This window comes from Triticum dicoccoides, chromosome 6B, assembly GCF_002162155.2.
Source record: "Triticum dicoccoides isolate Atlit2015 ecotype Zavitan chromosome 6B, WEW_v2.0, whole genome shotgun sequence".
Lineage (NCBI taxonomy): Eukaryota > Viridiplantae > Streptophyta > Magnoliopsida > Poales > Poaceae > Triticum > Triticum dicoccoides.
This window is the reverse complement of record NC_041391.1, coordinates 713,573,208-713,594,639: the sequence shown is the minus strand read 5'-3', so window position 1 is coordinate 713,594,639 and position 21,432 is coordinate 713,573,208. Positions and strand designations below refer to the sequence as shown.

Genomic DNA, 21,432 nt, shown 5'->3' with positions numbered 1-21,432 from the left:
CCTGGGATCTACTTAAGTTGCTCCTGACCGCAAATACTTTGTCGTGGCTGTGCATCGGAGACTTCAATGAAGTTCTCTATATCCACACGAGCATGTAGGAGTGGGACAGCCGAGACGTTCACAAATGGTTCTGGGACGCTGTTGATATATGTGCCTTAGCTGACCTCGGATACCATGGAAGACCTGGGACTTTTGAGAAGAAAACAGCGGGTGGCGGATATTGCCGGGTACGCCTGGATCGTGCTCTGGCGAATACAGACTAGAACTCTACTTTCCCAAAAGCTATGCTCAGTCACAAAACCGGTGCCTCGTCGGACAACTGTTCGATTAGATTGCAGCTTGAGCCTCCCACCCCGATGCAAATAAAGAACAAGTTATTCAGGTACGAGGTGTATTGGGAGCGCCACGAGGACATTGGATCATCTCTCGAGGCTATGTGGAGTGAAGCACCAGATGGACAAACTATTGAGCAAATGAGCAGAAAGCTAAGTGACCTGTCGGCGTCGCTAAAACAGTGGAGCAGTGCGACCATTGGAAGTGTTGGGAAGGAAATTAAAAAAATTGAAAAGAGAGCTGGCCATTTTCAAGAATGACCCTCAAAGAACTTTGCCTTCACATGATGAGATAAAAACTACAGACCGGCTTGTCGATGAAGGCGTATGATCGCGTGGAGTGGAATTATCTTGAAGCTATCATGACCAAGATGGGTTTTTCACCATCGTGTTCAGTTATGAGGATGGTAACATCGATCAAATTTTTTGTTATGTTTAATGGTGGAAAGCTTGAGGAATTCACACCTTCAAGAGGAATCCGCCAGGGGGATCCTATTTCTCCATACCTGTTTTTTCTAGCATCGGAGGGCCTTTCGTGCCTCTTAAAAACCCAAGATGGATCATCACACCTCAGTGGAATTCGAGTGGCTCCGTCGGCTCCACCGGTAAGCCACTTGCTATTTACATATGATAGCCTGATGTTTGTCAAAGCCAGATCTGTGGGAGCAATGGAGTTATCTTCCTTGATGGAGAACTATTGTAATGCTTCCGATCAAAGGATAAATCTATCAAAATCCTCGGTCTACTTTAGTAAAGGCTGTCCAAACTCTCTTAGAACTGAGGTGAAGACTGCTTCGAATATCACTATTGAGTCACTTTCTAATAGATATTTGGTTATGCCATCTGATGTGGGAAACTGTAAGAATGGGACCTTCAAATTCTTAAAAGACCGAGTATGGAACAAAGTCAAGGGGTGGATGGAGAAGTTGTTGTCAGTGGGAGGAAAGGAAGTTCTAATTAAATTAGTTGCACAAGTTGTTCCTGTCTACTCGATGTCATGTTTCAAACTCCCCTGTGGTCTTTGTGAACACATCAACTCGTTGATCAGGAAGTTTTGGTGGGGCAGCAAGGAAGGGAAATGGAAGCCCAGTTGGGTCTCATGGAGCACGGTGATACAGTCTAAATATTGTGGCGGTCTAGGTTTCTGTGACATAGAACTGTTTAACCTAGCTTTACTAGCTAGACAAGCATGGAGGATCTTAATGGACCCAGGATCTCATAATTAGTGCGCGCATTTTGAAGGCTAAGTACCACGCTAATGTTGAGTTCTTGCAAGCCGACCTGGGTTCAGCCCCTTCTCAGATATGGCGAGCCATCCTTGATGGTCGTGAGGTACTAACTCAAGGTCTTATTCGGTGGATCGGGGATGGACAGACGACGCACATTTGGCAGCAGAACTGGTTACCGAGACCAGCGAACATGAGACCAATCTTGAGCAAAGTTGTGAACCCCCCTCAGCTGGTGGGCGAGCTGATCCTGCCAAGTGCAGAATGGAACCGTGCTGCCATTACTGACATTTTCTTGCTGACAGATGCCTCCGCGATCATGTCGATTTCTTTATGTACAAGACACATTGAGGATTTTTGGTCCTGGATACATGAAAATAATGGTGTTTTCTCAGTCCATTCTGCATATCGAATGCTTGTGGAGACAAAAATGAGAAGGGAGGCCTAGCTTGAGGGCCGATCAGATTCTTCAAATCTGGGCAGAGAGCAAAAGTCTTGGGAGATGATGTGGAAGGTTGACGTTCCCTCAAAGGTGAAAATATTTTTATGGAGATTGGCCCAACAGTAAATTCCTACAGCTGACCTGTTACATCATCGGAATATGTCTACCACTACACGATGTGGGTTATGTGGTGCTGATGATTCTTGGCAACATTCTTTGCTTCATTGCACTGTTGCTCGATGTGTTTGGGCATTGCATGATCAGGATCTGGTGGAAACACTAAACAATACCAAGGAACCTGATGCAAAAAGGTGGCTATTTACACTTTTGGACATACTCTCTCCAAAAGAATTCATCTTGGTAACTGTTACCTTATGGGTCTGGCACGCACGGAGGTTAGCCCTTCATGAGCATACTTTTCAGAGTCCGTTATCCACGTATAATTTCATCATGAAGTATATCTGAGAGATTGCGGAGTGCAAACCGGACAAAAATCAACGGGAAGTACCTCCAAATATTGTGCGCTCGCTGCAAAGATGGATTTCGCCACCACCAGGTATAGCAAAGATCAGAGTGGATGGGGCTGTTTCACGAGATGGTATGAATGGATCTTTCAGTGCTGTTTGCAGGAACTCAACAGGAGACTACATGCGGTGCTTATGTCATTAAGATGCATGGAATAACGGACCCAGAGACGTTGGAAGCTTTAGCCTGCCGCGAGGCATTGGCACTTGCATCAGACTTGGGCCTAACACACGTCACCATTGCATCTGTTATATTATGATGCCATGTTTACTTGATGCTACCATCAAATATATGCATATTTTGGAGATGTTCAGAACTCATGTTTTAAATACCATGTTATGCTCTATCTATCCATGCCCTTGTTTGCAATTTTGGCCTACTGTAGCTTGTTCTTTTCATGCTCTCAAATTGCTTAAAAATATATCTGTCAGCCTGTTAGCAGTAAGTTCAATTTTGCAAAGTGCATAGTTAGTTTTTTGTGCATCCTATGACCATATTCTTGACATGAGTAGATGCACAAACATGCCATCTTACTGTTGGTTGTCTTTGCATGCCATGATATGTTATGTGTTGAGTTAAACAAGCTTGCAAACATGCCACTAATATGATTCCTTCTTGTGATTAGCTAGCTAGGTCTATGTTTGCCACTAATATATACATCTCTCATGTTTGTATATTAATTGCCATGTTGTAATATTTGCAGAAACTATGGATCAAAGAGACAAAGAACAAGAAGAGTTGTTGGGGACATGAACCGCAATGGACATGATGTCCTGTCATTTCTCAACGACACCGATAGTCTGGAAGGAGAGGATGACGGCTTCGGTGATCGAACAATGGAGGAGGAAGGACATGATCATGATGGCTCCGGTGACCAAATTCCGGAGGAAGAAGGAGACCATGATGACAGCTCCGGTGACCGAACGAAGGAGGGAGCTGTTTTAAAGTTCGGCAAGGTATATATATTAGTTAAGCTTGTCCTGCCTAATTGATGCATTAGTTGTTTGGTATGTACATTTATTAACGCTTCTTTCTTCTTTTATAGCCCTCTAGATCGAGCCAAACTTTGGTAACGAGACGTGCCCGAAGAAAAGGTTGCGCCAGGATGAAAGGTTCACGATCACATCACTCGCGGACGATGGCCTACCGCTTGAACCCAAGCGGACCAAGGACGCATTTGTTTCTCAGTGCGGAGCTATGGTTAGGGACACCATCCTGATAAGCATCCAGAAATGGAATAAGCCTAAGGACAACCCTGAAGTTTCTTATGTCAAAGATAGACAAAAAGCTGATCTTTGGACCTCGCTGAAGGCAAATTTCACCCTACCACCAGAGGAGGATCCGAATAACCCAGTTATAGAGCCAAAGGTCAAGTGTGTGCTCTTAAGAAGATGGCAGATCTATTCAGGAGGTGGAAGAAAGAGTTGAACACAAAGTTTGTCGACAAAGGGAAGACTCCAGAATTCACCGGCCGATATGAGAAGATAAGAAATCACTGGCCCGCATTTGTGGCCTACAAGACATCAGATAAGGGTAAGAAAATGTCAGAGACAACAAGATAAATGTTGCAAAGAAGTAGTATCACCATCACATGGGGTCAGGTGGCTACCTCAAAGCCCGGCTGTTGTGGGACTAAGCAGAGAATGACCTGCTCGCTAAAGGGGTCGAACCAGCGACATTGAACTGGCCAGACCGTTCAAGAACTTGGTTCTTCGGGGTTGGGGGAACTTTGGACCCTGAAACTAGGGAGTGTCATTGGATGGACGAGCAACTTGCAATACCCGTCAAGAAGCTTCAGGAGTATATCACCTCAGACCAGCAAGGGACGTTCATTCCCGACAGAGAGAAGGACGAGCTGACTGAGGCCCTCGGGAATCCTGAGCACCCTGGACGAACACGAGGCACACCAGGCTCTGTTCCCAGCGCAGAGGGTTACAGAAGCCGGGAGAGAAAGAAGAAAGCAGAGTTGAGCTCAATGCAGAAGATCAATGCAAGACTACTAAATATAGAGGAACTTGAGAGCCAGCGAGCTGCCGGCCAACCATCTCAGCGGCACGAAGTTACCCCCCATCTCAACAGAGAAGCAGCGTGGCTTCCATGGAGCTCGTTCATCCTAACTTCACGGCTCCTAGCTACCCCATGGATACTATCACGGAGGCTCAACATTGCCAGCTTATGACGAAATGGCAGAACCTCACTTTAAAGGCGGCTATTGGCTCTATTGCACCTCCTCAACCTGACGGAACTTTTCACTCCCGTCTGATTCCACATGGTTATGTTGTTGTGACGGTGGATGAAGTAATGGAGGGATTTGAGGAGCTCGAGCTTGACCAACCTACAGGTGAAGGGGAGAATCAGCTGGGTTATGCTCTGAGGAGTACATGTCTATGGCAAGAGGAGTACATCAAGCTTCCAAACTGGATGCCTCCGCCTCCTCCTCCTCCAGCGAGTTAGGGCACTCTACCTCCTCCTCCTCCGGCGATTGATCAGGGCACTTCGCCTCCTTCTCCGGCTCCTCCGGTGCATGAGGGCACTCCGCCTCCCCCTTCACCTCCTCCGGCGCGTCCGAGCAGTCTGCCTCCTCCTCCGCCTTGTCAGAAACGGCGAAATACAGATGCCGCCGCTCTAGCTCCTCCGGCGCGTCGGAGCACTCCGCCTCGTAAATGATACGCCTCCAACGTATCTATAATTTTTGATTGCTTCATGCTATATTATATTCTGTTTTGGACATTATTGGGCTTTATTATGCACTTTTATATTACTTTTGGGACTAACCTATTAACCGGAGGCCCAGCCCAGAATTGCTGTTTTTTGTCCATTTCAGTGTTTCACAGAAAAAGAATATCAAACGTAGTCCAAACGAAATGATACCTTCGGGAACATGATTTTCGGAACGAACGTGATCCAGAGGACTTGGAGTCTACGCAAAGCAACGAACGAGGAAAGCACGAGGTAGTGGGGTGCGCCTACCCCCCCCCAGGCGCGCCCTCCACCTTCGTGGGCCCCTCGTTGCTCCACCGACGTACTTCTTCCTCCTATATATACCTACGTACCCCCAAACTACCAGATACGGAGCCAAAAACCTAATTCCACCACTGCAACTTTCTGTACCTGAGAGATCCCATCTTGGGGCCTTTTCCGGAGCTCCACCGGAGGGGGCATTGATCACGGAGGGCCTCTACATCATCTCCATGGCCTCTCCGATGAAGTGTGAGTAGTTTACCTCAGACCTTCGGGTCCATAGTTATTAGCTTGATGGCTTCTTCTCTCTTTTTGGATCTCAATACAATGTTCTCCCCCTCTCTTGTGGAGATCTATTCAATGTAATCTTCTTTTGCAGTGTGTTTGTCGCGATCCGATAAATTGTGGGTTTATGATCAAGATTATCTATGAACAATATTTGAATCAAAACTGAATTATTTTATGTATGATTGGTTATCTTTGCAAGTCTCTTCAAATTATGAGTTTGGTTTGGCCTACTAGATTGATCTTTCTTGCAATGGGAGAAGTGCTTAGCTTTGGGTTCAATCTTGCGGTGTCCTTTCCTAGTGACAGTAGGGGCAGCAAGGCACGTATTGTATTGTTGCCATCGAGGATAAAAAGATGGGGTTTATATCATATTGCATGAGTTTATCCCTCTACATCATGTCATCTTTCTTAATGCGTTACTCTGTTCTTCATGAACTTAATACTCTAGATGCATGCTGGATAGCGGTCTATGTGTGGAGTAATAGTAGTAGATGCAGAATTGTTTCGGTCTACTTGTCTCGAACGTGATACCTATATGCATGATCATACCTAGATATTCTCATAACTATGCTCAATTCTATCAATTGCTCGACAATAATTTGTTTACCCATCGCAAATACTTATGCTATCTTGAGAAAAGCCACTAGTGAAACCTATGGCCCCCGGGTCTATTTTCCATCATATTAATCTTCCAATACTTTGCTATTTTCGTTGTCGTTTATTTTACTTTGCATCTTTATCATAAAAATACCAAAAATATTATCTTATCATCTCTATCAGATCTCACTCTCGTAAGTGACTGTGAAGGGATTGACAACCCCTTTTTCGTGTTGGTTGTGAGGTTCTTGTTTGTTTGTGCAGGTGCGAGGGACTCGTGCATGGCCTCCTACTAGACTGATACCTTTGTTCTCAAAAACTCAGGGAAATACTTGCGCTGCTTTACTGCATCACCCTTTCCTCTTCAAGGGAAAACCGACGCAGTGCTCAAGAGGTAGCAGTAAGCAATAACGGAAGAGAGACGTCGCCGCTCTGGCGGCTAGTAGTACAAGCAGAGGCCGGAGGCAATTCAGATATGGTCCATCTCTCAAGGCTCCGGAAAAGTTAACATACGAGAGGACTGAGAAGGACGCAGAGATCTGTGAAGCCCAAGTGAGGGACTTTTTTGCAAAGAAACCACCACCTCTGAAGGAGATGATAGATCCGATGAAAGTGAAGCACGCTATCGAGGCCCTGAAATGACCACCACGGCCTCCGCCGGATTCCAACTATGTCCGTTGTCTTAAAAAGACATATCAAGATGCGCGGGACTCAGGAACTACTTCTAGTGATAAAAGGTTAGCAGAATGAAGAAGTGAAGAAAAATACTCCAGCTCGATGAACAGGAGAACCAATCGTGCCCCCCGCTCAAGGTGTCTAGCGATATCGTCGCTAATCATCCGGGTGATGGTTGTTGGAAATATGCCCTAGAGGCAATAATAAAATGGTTATTATTGTATTTCCTTGTTCATGATAATTGTCTATTGTTCATGCTATAATTGTATTAACTAGAAACCATAATACATGTGTGAATACATAGACCACAACATGTCCCTAGTAAGCCTCTAGTTGACTAGCTCGTTGATCAATAGATGGTTATGGTTTCCTGAACATGGACATTGGATGTCATTGGTAACGGGATCACATCATTAGGAGAATGATGTGAAGGGCAAGACCCAATCCTAAGCATAGCACAAGATCGTGTAGTTCGTTTGCTAAAGAGCTTTTCTAATGTCAAGTATCATTTCCTTAGACCATGAGATTGTGTAACTCTCGGATACCGTACGAATGCTTGGGGTGTACCAAACGTCACAACGTAACTGGGTGGCTATAAAGGTGCACTATAGGTATCTCCGAAAGTGTCTGTTGGGTTGGCACGAATCGAGACTGGGATTCTTCACTCCGTATGACGGAGACGTATCTCTGGGCCCACTCGGTAATGCATCATCATAATGAGCTCAATGTGATTAATGAGTTAGCCACGGGATCATGCATTACGGAACGAGTAAAGAGACTTGCCGGTAACGAGATTGAACAAGGTATAGGGATACCGACGATCAAATCTCGGGGAAGTAACATACCGATAGACAAAGGGAATTGAATACGGGATTGATTGAATCCCCGACATTGTGGTTCATCCGATGACATCATCGTGGAACATGTGGGATCCAATATGGGTATCCAGATCCCGCTATTGGTTATTGGCCGGAGAGGTGTCTCGGTCATGTCTGCATGGTTCCCGAACCCGTAGGGTCTACACACTTAAGGTTCAGTGATGCTAGAGTTGTTATGGGAAATAGTATGTGGTTACCGAAGGTTGTTCGGAGTCCCGGATGAGATCCCGGACGTGACGAGGAACTCCGGAGTGGTCTAGAGGTGAAGATCGATATATTGGACAAAGGGTATTGGAGTCCGGGATTGTTCTGGGAGTACCGGGTGACGACCAGCGTGACCGAAAGGTATTTCGGAGGCCCCGGCAAGCGTTGGGGGCCTTAAGGTCCAAGGTGAGGGGGCACATCAGCCCACTAAGGGGCTGTGCGCCCCTCCCACCCGATCTCACGTAACGTGGAGAGGTAGGGGCGCCTCCCCTAGGGCAGCCACCCCTCCCAGCTTGGGGGGCAAGTTTCCTAGGGGTGGGGGCGCCCAAACACTAGTAGGAAAAGGGCCTATTGTCCCGGTTGGTGAGGGCCTTTTGTCCCGGTTCTTTAACCGGGACTAAAGGGTCGTTACTAATACCCTAGACCTTTAGTCCCGGTTCTAACACAAACCAGGACAGATGTGCCTCCACGTGGCCGGTGCGCCGAGCCCAGGCAGGAGGGCCTTTGGTCCCGGTTGGTGGCACCAACCAGGACCAAAAGGCATCCACGCGTCAGCATTTCAGGGGCTGGGTTTTTTTTGAATGTGGGGGGGTTGAGGGTTTTGGGGGGTTAATTTAGGTGTTTCATATATTGTGTTAGCTAGCTAATTAATAGAGAGAAGTGTCCTCTCTTATGTCCGTGCTTGGTCGACGCTACATACTATACATAGAGAGGCCCTCGACACGCTAGCTAGTAAGAAAATGAAGGAAACCATTAAGTACAGAAGTTCGTCATGCATACCGAGAGAAGTGATCGATCGACCTCTCCTTCTCCGAGAGATTGGTCGAACAACAAGTTTTCGTATTATCTATCCGATGCTACTGGCTACATACGTATACAATATGTAAGATCTCTTACAATCCCCTAGAATTTGAAATGAACTTCCACATGGTATTCTCCGGCTTTATTGATGACGTGGTCAAGAAAGAATCTCGCCAATTCCTCTTGAATTGCTTTTATGCGATCTTGTGGTAGGAGTTCATTCCGCATCTGCCACGTCTAATTTGAAGAAGGGGGTTGTCGGTGTCAAAACCGGCGGATCTCGGGTAGGGGGTCCCGAACTGTGCGTCTAGGCGGATGGTAACAAGAGACAAGGGACACGATGTTTTACCCAGGTTCGGGCCCTCTTGATGGAGGTAAAACCCTACGTCTTGCTTGATTGATATTGATGATGTGGGTATTACAAGAGTAGATCTACCACGAGATCAAGGAGGCTAAACCCTAGAAGCTAGCCTATGGTATGATTGTTGTAATGGTTGTTCGTCCTACGGACTAAAGCCATCCGGTTTATATAGACACCGGAGAGGGCTAGGGTTACATAGAGTCGGTTACAATGGTAGGAGATCTACATATCCGTATCGCCAAGCTTGCCTTCCACGCCAAGGAAAGTCCCATCCGGACACGGGACGAAGTCTTCAATCTTGTATCTTCATAGTCTTGGAGTCCGGCCGATGATGATAGTTCGGCTATCCGGACACCCCCTAGTCCAGGACTCCCTCAGTAGCCCCTGAACCAGGCTTCAATGACGACGAGTCCGGCGCGCATATTGTCTTCGGCATTGCAAGGCGGGTTCCTTCTCCGAATAGTTTGTAGAAGATTGTGAACACCAAGATAGTGTCCGGCTCTGCAAAATAAATTCCACATTCCACCGTAGAGAGAATAATATTTACACAAGCTCAATCTGCTGACGTATTTCGTGGCGTGACGTCACACCACTACCAAGCCTTTACTTGATTCATTTTTATTATACCACCTCAGCGCGTTTAGCGAAGCGGTTTCCTTGGCACGTCTTGTCGAAGTAGAGATCGTGTTGCCCTTATTCCGGGATTCTCATCAATACGGACGTGGGTAACCCAACCGCGCCCGTTGCCACGCCTCCTCCATCGAAGGCGAGTTCCACACGATTACGAGGACGGCTCTTGGTATTCTCCCTCTTTATAACGAGACCAAGGCTCATTTCTTTTCTTTAGTCCTCAACCGAATCCGCCCCTTGCCCCGAGCTCCAACACTCAGGGCTCCAGATTCGAGTGCTTCGGAACTTCGACAATGTCCGGCTCCGACTTGCAGGGCCGGTGGATGCCCTCCTCCGTCACGGAGGAGGACGTGCTAAAGTTGAGAGAAGCCAGGTACTTAGCCTACGAGATTTTGCATAGGCTGCCTGCCCAAGGGCAAGTCATCCCTACACCCGAGCCTGGCGAGAGCGTCGTGTTCATATCTCACCTCCGTCGGGGTTTAGGCTTCCTGATGGATCCCTTCGTGAGGGGGCTCATGTTTTACTATGGGTTGGGATTCCACGATCTAGCTCCGGAGTCCATCCTCCATATCTCATCATTCATTGTCGTCTGCGAAGCCTTCCTCCGCACTACCCCTCACTTTGGTTTGTGGCTCAAAACCTTCAACGTGAAGCCGAAGACGATTGAGGGGCGCCAGGCAGAGTGCGGCGGAGCGGTCATAAGCAAGAGGGTCGATGCTCCATGGCCCGAGGGCTCTTTCCAGGAGGAGCTCGGCTTGTGGCAACAGGAGTGGTTTTACATTACCGCTCCCAGGGGTAGCAGGCAAAAGCCGCCACCCATCTTTTGCGCGGGCCCACCACAGCGGCTGATGTCATGGGTCAACCAAGGGCTCAATTGGGGGCCGTGAAAGGACGTTCCCCTATTGCAGGGCCGGATTCGAGACCTCCAAGAGAGGGAGATCAATCTGGTCGTAGTGATGCAGGTCATGCTGATTCGACGTCTTCTGCCCTACAAGCGTCGCCCCCTTCGCCTGTGGGAATTCAATCCGGAGGGGCCACGAGTTCTCCAACACTTCATGGGTACGACACCCATGGAGATGTATAAATTGTTCTTCAGATCACAAGGAGTGTGTCCAGAATTAACCGAGGATTCCGGCCTAAGCTGCAATCGCCCGGATGCTCAGGTAGTAGCCCAGTGTCCGGACACACCGTTTGTTTGCGCCTTCTTGACTTTGCTTATTAACCAGTTGCCTCTTGAACAGGAGTGGATAGCGCAAGCGAAACTAATACGGGTGTCCGGCCCCCCTCCCGGAGACCGCGCCTGATCCCGTGCTGGTCAGGATGCTGAAGGTTGCGCCTTCAGAGGAAGGCGAAGGGGAGAACAGAGAAACTACCGCCTCTACCAAGGAGGCTTTTGAGAAAGGGGGAATCGAGAATCCCTCCTTCCAAGGGGAGAAGAGGACTGCTTCCGAAAACCCGGAGGCCAAGGCCTCGAAGCGGGGGAAGAAATCTTCGTCGGAGGGTCCTGCGCCAGGGGGAGCCCCGGCCGCACCATCTTCCCAAGTGAACCAGCCCTCCAGCGAGCCGTAAGTAGAAAAAGGGGAGTTTTGTAATGAGAGACATCCCTATTTTTGCTTCTGAGGATAACCGAAGTTTTTATCTTGTAGTTCGGATCTCCGTCCTTCTTAGCTGAGCTCGTCTTCGGGGGACCTTCGCCTAGAGATGATGGAGAGTGAGACACCTCCATCTGCCGCGCCATCAGGCGGGGCGGACGACCCTGAAGTATCATCGCGGAGGGTGTCCTCAAGTCCGGCGGGGCCGGAGAGTTCGGCTCCAACTGGTGTGCGACCGAGGGAGCTGAAGGATCTGCTCGAGAGGGCGTCTTTCTCAGAAGGTCACCGTACATTGATGAGTACGGTGATTGAAAGAATTTCATCCGCCGAGGACGGGTTGCATGATGCCGTCAGAAGTTTGCTGGCGGGGTTTGAGGTACGTAAAAGATGACATACCTTTTGACAGTTTTACACATAAAGTGCGCCCTGTATAGATAGTATCCCCTGAGACTCGGTGTGTTGTCAGAAGCAACGGCGTGCCGAGGATCAAAATCGCAGGTATTAATTTTTCGCCTTTCCTATGTATGTGGCGGATAGTATGGTGGCCAGCCGGACTGATGGAGTTGCCGAACTAAAGCGGCAACTCGACGTTGCGGATGCGGACATCGCGCTGGTCAATAAGCGACTTGACGAGTCGCAAGGTAGGTTGTGTCTCCGTGGTCACCTAGTAAGGGAGCCGAAGCCCACTCCTTACAACATGTGTGCTTAATGCAGGTGGTGCCGCTGCTGTGGAGGGCCTTCGGGCGGAACTTGCTCGAGCCAAGGAGCAGGCCAGAAGGAGTGATGTGGCTGCCTCGAGGGCGGCCGAAGAGCTAGAAGCTGAAAGGGCTGCTCACTGCCAAAGCAGGGAGGAGATGGCCGAAATGGCCGTGAAGCTGAAAGATGTTACCGACCGCTATGAGGTGCTTGAAAAAGAAAGCCGAGTGGCACAAGAAGACCTGGAGAAGGCCACCGCCGAAGCCAAGGATGCCCGTTCTGCAATGAGGGCTATAAAGGAGGAGATGCGCCAGGCCGGAGATATTGCGGCTGGCAAGCCTTTTCTGCTGCGTAGGAGGTTTACAGATCCGAAGTATGCTCAGCTTGGCCAGCTTTGGGGTCCGGAGGATCCTTATATGGATTTAGCGGCGAGTGCGGCAGATGTTGTTCTGCACTTCCGAAGTCAAAAGGATCACGAGACGGAAGAGCTTTTTTGGTCTCAATTCCATAGTCCGGAGCGTTCACTTCCGCTGACCGATCGGTTGGCTGAGTGGGCTGAGCTGAATAGATTGTCCAGACTTGCCATGACCGATATCGTGGCTCATGTCTGACCGGATAAGCCCAAGCCGAAGAGTTACTTTTGCTTATTGCAGCAATTCCTTGGGGCAGTGCCGCATATAAAGGCGATGAAGCGGTCGGCCTGCATAGAGGGTGCGCGGATGGCTCTCGCCCGTGTGAATACATACTAGACAGAGATGGATGCCACCGCTGTTGCAGCCCGGGGTTCGGACGAGAGCCGGTTACCCGCCGAGCACTATTTTGGGGAAGTTCTGCGTGGTGCTCGTGTAATAGAGTCGCAGTGCTCGAAAAATGTCATGTTCAAATGATCTTTATGGTTTGTAAAACGATATTTATAATATAAACACTTTTTATACTTGTGCGTTCAAGTATTAAAATACCTCCTGTGCGGCCGTTAATGTATACTGGTGTATAACCTGAAAGATGGCAGTCTTCGGCTTCAGCCCCCATGCACATGGTGTGGGGGTGTTTGCGAAATAGCGCATTTTCACACTTAATCCAATGTCTTGGTCCTGTGAAGGAGGTGGTAGCATAGCAAACGAGGCAACCGGACTATAATGCTTTATCACTTTCACTTAGCCATAGGAATTCGAAGGTGGGGCTACGATATAGCCCCTGTGGGCACCGTGCTCTCCGGATTTGGGGCGCGTGTGTGCCTGACCGGGAAGCGGTCCTTCGTCAAAGCGGATGAATTCTAAACATTCCAGAGGTCGATCAAGTGGTTGACCAGTCTCTCGCTACATCATGACAGTCAGTTTTCGGCTTTCTCTACTGAGGTGCTCACCTGGCCGAACCGGGGCACAATCGCAGTAGTTCTCCTGGTGCCGCGTTAGCCGATGATACGAAACGTAAGGCAGCAAAACACAGGAGCCGGGCAAACCCAACATTTGACCAAAGACATGATTCGGAGCTGATGCATATAAGGCCTAACTCGAGACGCCGAACACTCCCTGAGGTGTTCGGTCTTTATGATGACGGGCAGATCAATGCCCTAAGCCCCTAGTGTCCAGGTACACGCGAGATCCTCTGACGCGGCCGATGCCAAAACGTCAGTCTCCTCTCTGGTTATGGTGAGAAACCAGGGGATGTATAGCAACAAGAGACAGTAAAAAAGGTTTACGCAGGGTCTTAATCTGAAAAGAATCCTTGCAACGGGTCCCTACTGCACGTCTGCGCCTGTGTCTCCGCTGTGCTGTATCCTGGACGGGTGTCACACGTTGTTCATCTGTAAAAGAGAGGAACTTAGTTTTGAAAAGAAATCGTGTGAAAAATGTATTTAAAACAGAGTATGAATAAATGAATAAGGTTGAGCTGTTGTTGGCTCTTTATCGCTCATACGCACAGCCCCTTGTCAAGGAGGTGTGCGGCTAGGAAGCCCCTAGTTTATTTATGCCGGACTCGCCTAGCCGTGTCCGGGGTTTTGATCGACCTTTTAATGCAATGATGCCGCGTGGACCGGGCATTTTAAGTGTAAGAGACGCGTAGTGTGGTATTGCCTTAAAGCGGACAAAAGCTTCACGTCCCAATAGTGCTTGATGGCTACTTTTGAATGGGGCGACATGGAAGATTAGCTTTTCGCGTCAGAAGTTGTCGGGTGACCCGAACACAACTTCTGGTGGTAAGTAGCCCGTGCACTTGGCGTAAGGGCCTGGCGTCACTCCTTTGAAGGAAGTGTGGCTATGGCGAATTTTAGTAAGGTCTATCCCCAACTTGCGGATTGTGTCCGGATATAGCAGGTTTAAATCGCTGCCGCCATCCATTAGGACTTGTGTAAATTGTAGTCCGTCGATTATAGGATCCAATATTAGGGCAGTCCATCCTGCATTTCGAACGCTTCTGGAATAGTCCAGGTGGTCGAAAGTAATTGGTTTTGACATCCAATCTCGGGGCTCCGCTGGGGTGGACCGTGCAACGTGCACTTCAGCAGGTGCCGCACTATTGTTCCGTAGTATTGCATGAAGTGAGTTTACTATTTTGACTTCTTGGGGGAAAGTCTTTTGTTTTCTGGTGCTCTGCTGGTGGGGTTCGTCGTCATCCTCACTTGGCGCGTCGAGCCCCTTGTGTTCGGCGTTGAGCCGGCCGGACTGTTTGAAGACCCAACAATCTCGGTGGGTGTGGTTTGCAGGCTTCCCGGGGGTACTGTGGATTTGACATATCCGATCCAAAATTTTGTTTAGGTTGGATGGCTCGTCACTGTTGTCCTTAAGAGGCAGTGTTTTGTTGTTCGGCCGCGAGCTTTTGAACCCGGCGTTGACTGCCGTGTTCTTTGGGCTTTTTTCTTTATTTTGGTGCTGGTCCTTTCTGCGCCGTGATTTCCTGTTTCCATCTCTGATTTCGGATGTACTCGGGTTGCCGGTGCCGCATCTTGCTAGCCAGCTATCTTCCCCCGCGCAAAAGCGGGTCATGAGGCTTGTTAGCGCGGCCATTGTTCTCGGCTTCTCTTGGCCGAGGTGTCTGGCGAGCCATTCGTCTCGGACATTATGTTTAAAAGCTGCCAAGGCTTCGACGTCCGGACAGTCGACTATTTGGTTCTTTTTGGTGAGGAACCTGTTCCAGAATTTGCGCGCTGACTCCCCGGGCTGTTGGGTTATGTGACTTAAATCGTCTGCATCCGGAGGGCAGACATAAGTCCCCTGAAAATTTGCTCTAAATGCGTCCTCGAGCTCTTCCCAACTTCCAATGGTATTTTTTGGGAGGCTTTTGAGCCAATGCCGAGCTGGTCCTTTGAGCTTGAGGGGTAAATATTTTATGGCGTGGAGATCGTCTCCTCTGGCCATATGTATGTGCAGGATGTAATCCTCGATCCAGACTCCGGGGTCTGTTGTTCCGTCGTATGCCTCCATGTTTACGGGTTTGAACCCCGCTGGAAATTCATGATCCAGCACCTCATCGGTGAAACATAGTGGGTGTGCGGCGCCCCTATATGTAGGTGTGCCGTTGTCTTCGAATACTCGGCGTGTTGTGTTGCTTCCTGGGGCCCTCTTCTTTGGCCCATAAATGGACCTGACCGGGCCATCCGTTTTGCGAGGATCTTTATGTATGTCATGTGCCGGATTGTGTGCGGCACCGCTTGCCGCTCTTGGCCTGTCATCTGGTCGCCTATCCAGCCAGGCGACCTTTTTGCTTTTTGATTGTGGGGGCTCTACGGCCTCCTCGTCGAATTCGAGCAGCAGCTTGCGCTTCGGGTAGCTCTTTGTTTGGTGGCTATTGCCATATTTGTCCGCGGTCTTGAGTACTTTGCTCCACCTCGCTCTGAGTATGTCTTCCGCTGTTTTGAGCTTCTGTTTCTCCTTCTTCAAACTTCTTTTGGTGGCGACCAGCCTTTTTTGAAGGTTCTTATACTCCGGTGGTGTGTCCGGCGTGAGATCGTCTGGACTGTTGTTTTCGCCGAGGATGAGCTGATCATCCAATTCATCCTGTTCGGATGGTTGCTTGGTTGCATGTTTGTCGCCCACTGGTTTGCCCTGCTCTATGGCTGGGTCATTATGAGTGCTGCTGTCATCGAGGCGGGACTTGGGGCGGCGCTTGCGTCGCCGTTTTGGTTGTTTTTCGGGGGAATTATCCTTCGCCGCGTCCCGTTGTTCCTCATTATCGCTCCCTTTTGGGGTGTCCACCATGTATATATCATGAATTGAGGTGGCTTTCCAGTGCCCGGTAGGCGCTGGTTCTTGGGCGTCTCCGGCGTCATCGTCCATACCGTCGATGTCCTCGGAGTCGTAGTCTAGCATGTCGGTTAGATCGTCGATAGTGGCTATAAAGTGGGTGGTGGGTGGGCTTTGAATTTCTTCGTCGTCCGCATCCCAACCATCCTGACCGCAGTCCGGCCAGGGCTCTCCTGATAACGAGAGATACTTTAGCGAATCCAGGATGTCGCCAAAGGGTGAGTGCTGAAAGATGTCCGCATCGGTGAACCCTATGATCGGCGCCCGATCAGATTCGATTGGCAGGGGCGCTGGAGGTTCGGAGTCCGGCGAGGAGTCCGGCACCTCGGAGTCACGAGCTTTGCAAAGGACAAGGTCAGTATCCGGCTCCATCGCCGTAGAAGTCGCAGCCCCCGAGGCGGTGTCCAGCCACCTGTCCTCGATCTGCGCGGTTGGCTCCGAACTATAGGTCAGAGCGGACTCGTGTGTGGCCTCTAGGGTACTGTCCGGTGGCAGAGCTAAATCATGCCCGTCGTGACAGTGCGGCGTGCTCGGCTGTGGCTCGACTCCGTCGAAGATCAAGTCTCCGCGGATGTCGGCAGTAAAGTTTAGGCTTCCAAACCTGACCCGTTGGCCAGGGGCGTAGCTTTCGATCTGCTCCAGATGGCCAAGCGAATTGGCCCGCAGTGCAAAGCCGCCGAACACGAAGATCTGTCCGGGGAGAAAAGTCTCACCCTGGACTGTGTTGTTGTTGATTGAAGAAGCCATCAAGCCTATCGGTGACGACACAGAGGAACTCTCAATGAAAGCACCAATGTCGGTGTCAAAACCGGCGGATCTCAGGTAGGGGGTCCCGAACTGTGCGTCTAGGCGGATGGTAACAGGAGACAAGGGACACGATGTTTTACCCAGGTTCGGGCCCTCTTGATGGAGGTAAAACCCTACGTCCTGCTTGATTGATATTGATGATGTGGGTATTACAAGAGTAGATCTACCACGAGATCAAGGAGGCTAAACCCTAGAAGCTAGCCTATGGTATGATTGTTGTAATGGTTGTTCGTCCTACGGACTAAAGCCATCCGGTTTATATAGACACCGGAGAGGGCTAGGGTTACATAGAGTCGGTTACAATGGTAGGAGATCTACATATCCGTATCGCCAAGCTTGCCTTCCACGCCAAGGAAAGTCCCATCCGGACATGGGACGAAGTCTTCAATCTTGTATCTTCATAGTCTTGGAGTCCGGCCGATGATGATAGTTCGGCTATCCAGACACCCCCTAGTCCAGGACTCCCTCAGGGGTTAATACATATATATGAATGAAACTCAACAGAAATGATGGTGTAATAAAATGAAATTGTGAATATTATTGCTTACGCACTTCATATTGTCTTTTAGAGTAGCCCCGCTTATTTTTCAAAGTCGCGTTGTAGATGAACTCACACACGTAGTATCCACAGTAATTATTCCCTTGTTCCTGCCACAAGCACTTTACGAGAAATAGAGGTCAATCAAACTGATAATGTAGCATTATAAATGGCATTGATGAAAGTATAGCTATAGAATCAACGGGAGATGCGCGCAACTAGCTAGCCAGTAGTACTTACTTTCGGGTATGTATATCGCAGCTCCTTCGGCAGTCCCGGAGCTTCTACGGTGAACTGTTTCCAAATCCTGCAAGACAAAGAAAAAATTACTATTACTTGAGATATCTGGAAATGAACAAAAAGTTGCCGATATGGTGCGATAATGATCGATTGAACTTACTTGTTGAGCATTTTAGTCATGTCCGCATAGGTTTCGGGATCTTTTCGTCTCGAGTCTAAGACGGTTACTAGTCCCCGCTCAAGCTTAATCTCCAGAAGAACATAGTGGAAGCTGCGCATGCATGCATAACTCATCAATCATTACTATAACCTCGCTCAAGTAATAAGGGAAACTGAATATGCACACGACAGTAACACTAACTCGAAGTTGTAAGGAAAAAGTATGGTATCTTTGTTTTGATTTTTGATCAATGATTGTAGCAAGTTAGCCTCGGCCTCTTCGGCGTGCTTTTTAACCTGAATTTCATCTATGATATTTGTGTTAATGAACCCAATATCATATATTTCTTGTTTTCTGCACTCGACGATCTTCAATCTGCATAATATAGTGAGGATAATTAATTATAAATACATGCAGTAAAAGAGCTGAGATATACATAGAGACTTAATGACAGAAATAGTACTTACAGGCAGTAGCAAAAGATCGTTAATTTATTAAGGGCCTTTTGATTGAAGAACTCGAAGAACTCCCCAAATGGAACAGGCAACAGATCAGTTCCAACAAGGTCGTGCTCCTCTTTAATTCTCAGATACAAAGTATTCGTCCCCCCAGACTCTCTGCAGGTTTTCATGTACCAATTATGGAATCTTCGCATCATCATTGTTAGAGATTTTTCATCTTTGATGAGAGGCTTCCCGTACTCGTATCTGTGTTCGTCCACCTCCAACCGTCCCCAGAGCATTAGCGACGATGTCGCCGCTAGACACATTGAGCGGGGGCACGATTGATTTGCTTGTTCGCCAAGCTGGGCAATTTTTTTTGCAGCTGCTCGTTCTTTTAACCTTTGATCACTGACAGTACTTCCCGACCGCTCCGCTTCGAGATATGTCTGTTCAGTAATGCGCTCATAGTTGGTTCTTGGTGGAGACTTTGGTGGTTTCCTCAGGGCATCGATAGTGCGCTTTGCTTTCACCGGATCTACCTTCTCCTCCGGAGGTGGATTCTCTTTTCTTTCAACCCTTTAAAGAAGTCCTCCACTTTGGTCTACACGATCTTCGCGTTTTCCTCCTTGGTCCTCTCATACGGTAACTTCTCTAGAGGCTTGAGAGAAGGACCGTATTTGTATTGCCTCCCGCCTCTGCTGGCTGTACTGCTAGACGCCGGAGAATACGGAGCGGCTGTGGCGTCTGTCTTCTTTCGTGCTTGCTTACGAGGCGGAGGAGAAGGACTATGACGCGCCGGAGCAGCCGGGGCGGCAGCGGGTCTCTTCCGCCCTTGCTGGCGAGGCGGAGAAGGAGGAGGCTGCTGGCTGCTCGGGCGCGACGGCGCAGACGGAGAAGGAGGCGGAGTGCCGCCACGCGCCGGAGAAGGAGGCTGAGTGCCCTGATCGTCACTCGCCGGAGGAGGAGGCGGTGGAGGAGGCGGAGTGCCCTAACTCGGCGGAGGAGGAGGAGGAGGCGTCTAGTTCGGAAGCTTGATAAACTCCTTCCGCCATAGGCATGGAGTCTTCAGAGCAGAACCCAGCCGAGTCTCCCCTTCACCTGTAGGGTGGTCAAGTTGGAGGTCCTCAAATCCCTCCGTTATTTCATCCACCGTCACCCTAGCATATCCTTTTGGAATTGGACGACAATGAAAAGTTGCGCCGGGTTCAGAAGGTCGAACTTCGCCGACAGCCGCCTTAACTTTTAAGTTCTGCCATTGCGTCATAAGGTGGCAATTTTCAGACTCTGTGAGAAAATCCACGGGGTAGCTAGCAGGAGCCGTCAAGACATGCTCCGGCTGAAGCAGCTCGGTGGAAGCCACGCTGCTTCTCAGCTGAGATGGCGGGGTAGCTTCGGGGGAAGCTTCAGCAGGTCGTTTGCTGCGACCTGCTTCTCGTTCCTCTAACCCTTGTACCCTTTCGTCCAGCGCCTGCAGTTGCCTATGCTCCACTTTCTTCCTCCTCTCCTGGGTTTTGTAACCCCCTACGTCCGGAAAACCAACCTTCCACGGAATGGAGCCTGGCGTGCCTCGTGTCCATCCAGGGTGCTCAGGATTCCCGAGGGCCATTGTGAGCTTGTCGTTCTCCCTATCTGGATTGAACGTCCCTTGTTGTGCTGCATTGATATAGTGTCGAAGCCTCTTGACTGGTATTTTTAGTTGCTCGTCCGTCCAACGGCACTTCCCTGATACAGGGTCCAAGGTTCCGCCAGCCCCGAAGAACCAAGTCCGGCAACGGTCTGGCCAGTTCATTGTCTCTGGTTCGATCCCTTTATCAAGCAGATCTTCTCAGCCTTGGCCCACTTAGGCCGGGCTTTGAGGTAGCCACCTGACCCCGTGCGATGGTGAAACTTCTTCTTCGCGGCATTTTGCTTGTTTGTCACCGACATCTTCTTACTCTTTTCCGATGTCTTGTGGGCCACAAATGCGGGCCAGTGATCTCTGATCTTCTCATATTTGCCGATGAATTCTGGTGTCTCTTCTTTGTCGACAAACTTTTTTAGCTCTTTCCTCCACCTCCTGAATAGGCCTGCCATATTCTTAAGAGCAAAAGACTTGATTAATTGCTCTATAACTGGCTTCTCCGGATCCTCCTCTGGCGGTAGGGTGAAATTTGCCTTCAGCTCAGTCCAAAGATTATTTTTCTGCATATCATTGACATAAGACACCTCAGGGTCTTCGTTCTTACGCTTATACCATTGGTGGATGCTGATCGGGATCTTGTCCCTAACAAGAACCCCGCACTGAGCAGCAAATGTGTTCTTTGTCCGGATGGGTTCAATCGGTTCGTCGTTGCGCGCAATTGCTGTGATCTCAAACCTTTCATCCGAGCTCAACTTTTTCTTTGGGCCTCGTCTCCTTACCGAAGTTGTGCTCGATCCGGAGGGCTAGAAAAAAGAAGAAACACGAGAGTTAATTAATATGTGTACATATGCCAAAACAATGAATGCATCAATTAGCTAGTCAGCATAGGCTTAACTAATATATATACCTGGCCAGACTCGGTTCAGTCACCAGAGCCGTCAACACGGTCTCCTTCTTGCACCGTCATTGGATCACCGGAGCCGTCCTCACGGTCTCCTTCTTGCACCGGCATTGGGTCAAAGGAGCCATCATATTCATAGCCTGCTTCTTCACCCTGTCCTTCCAGACCATCGGTGTCGTTCAGAAACGATAAGACGGCATCACTTCCTTGTGCGCTTATGTCCCCCAACATCGCTTCTGTTGCTTCGTCTCGGGGGGTGTCCATAGTTTCTAC

The 21,432-nt window shown here is 49.2% G+C and overlaps 1 pseudogene; it reads right to left on the bottom strand.

Moving 5' to 3' along the window:
- Nucleotides 1–1,786: 1,786 nt before the first annotated feature.
- Nucleotides 1,787–21,225, bottom strand: LOC119321612 (annotated as a pseudogene).
- Between the last annotated feature and the right edge of the window lie 207 nt (nt 21,226–21,432).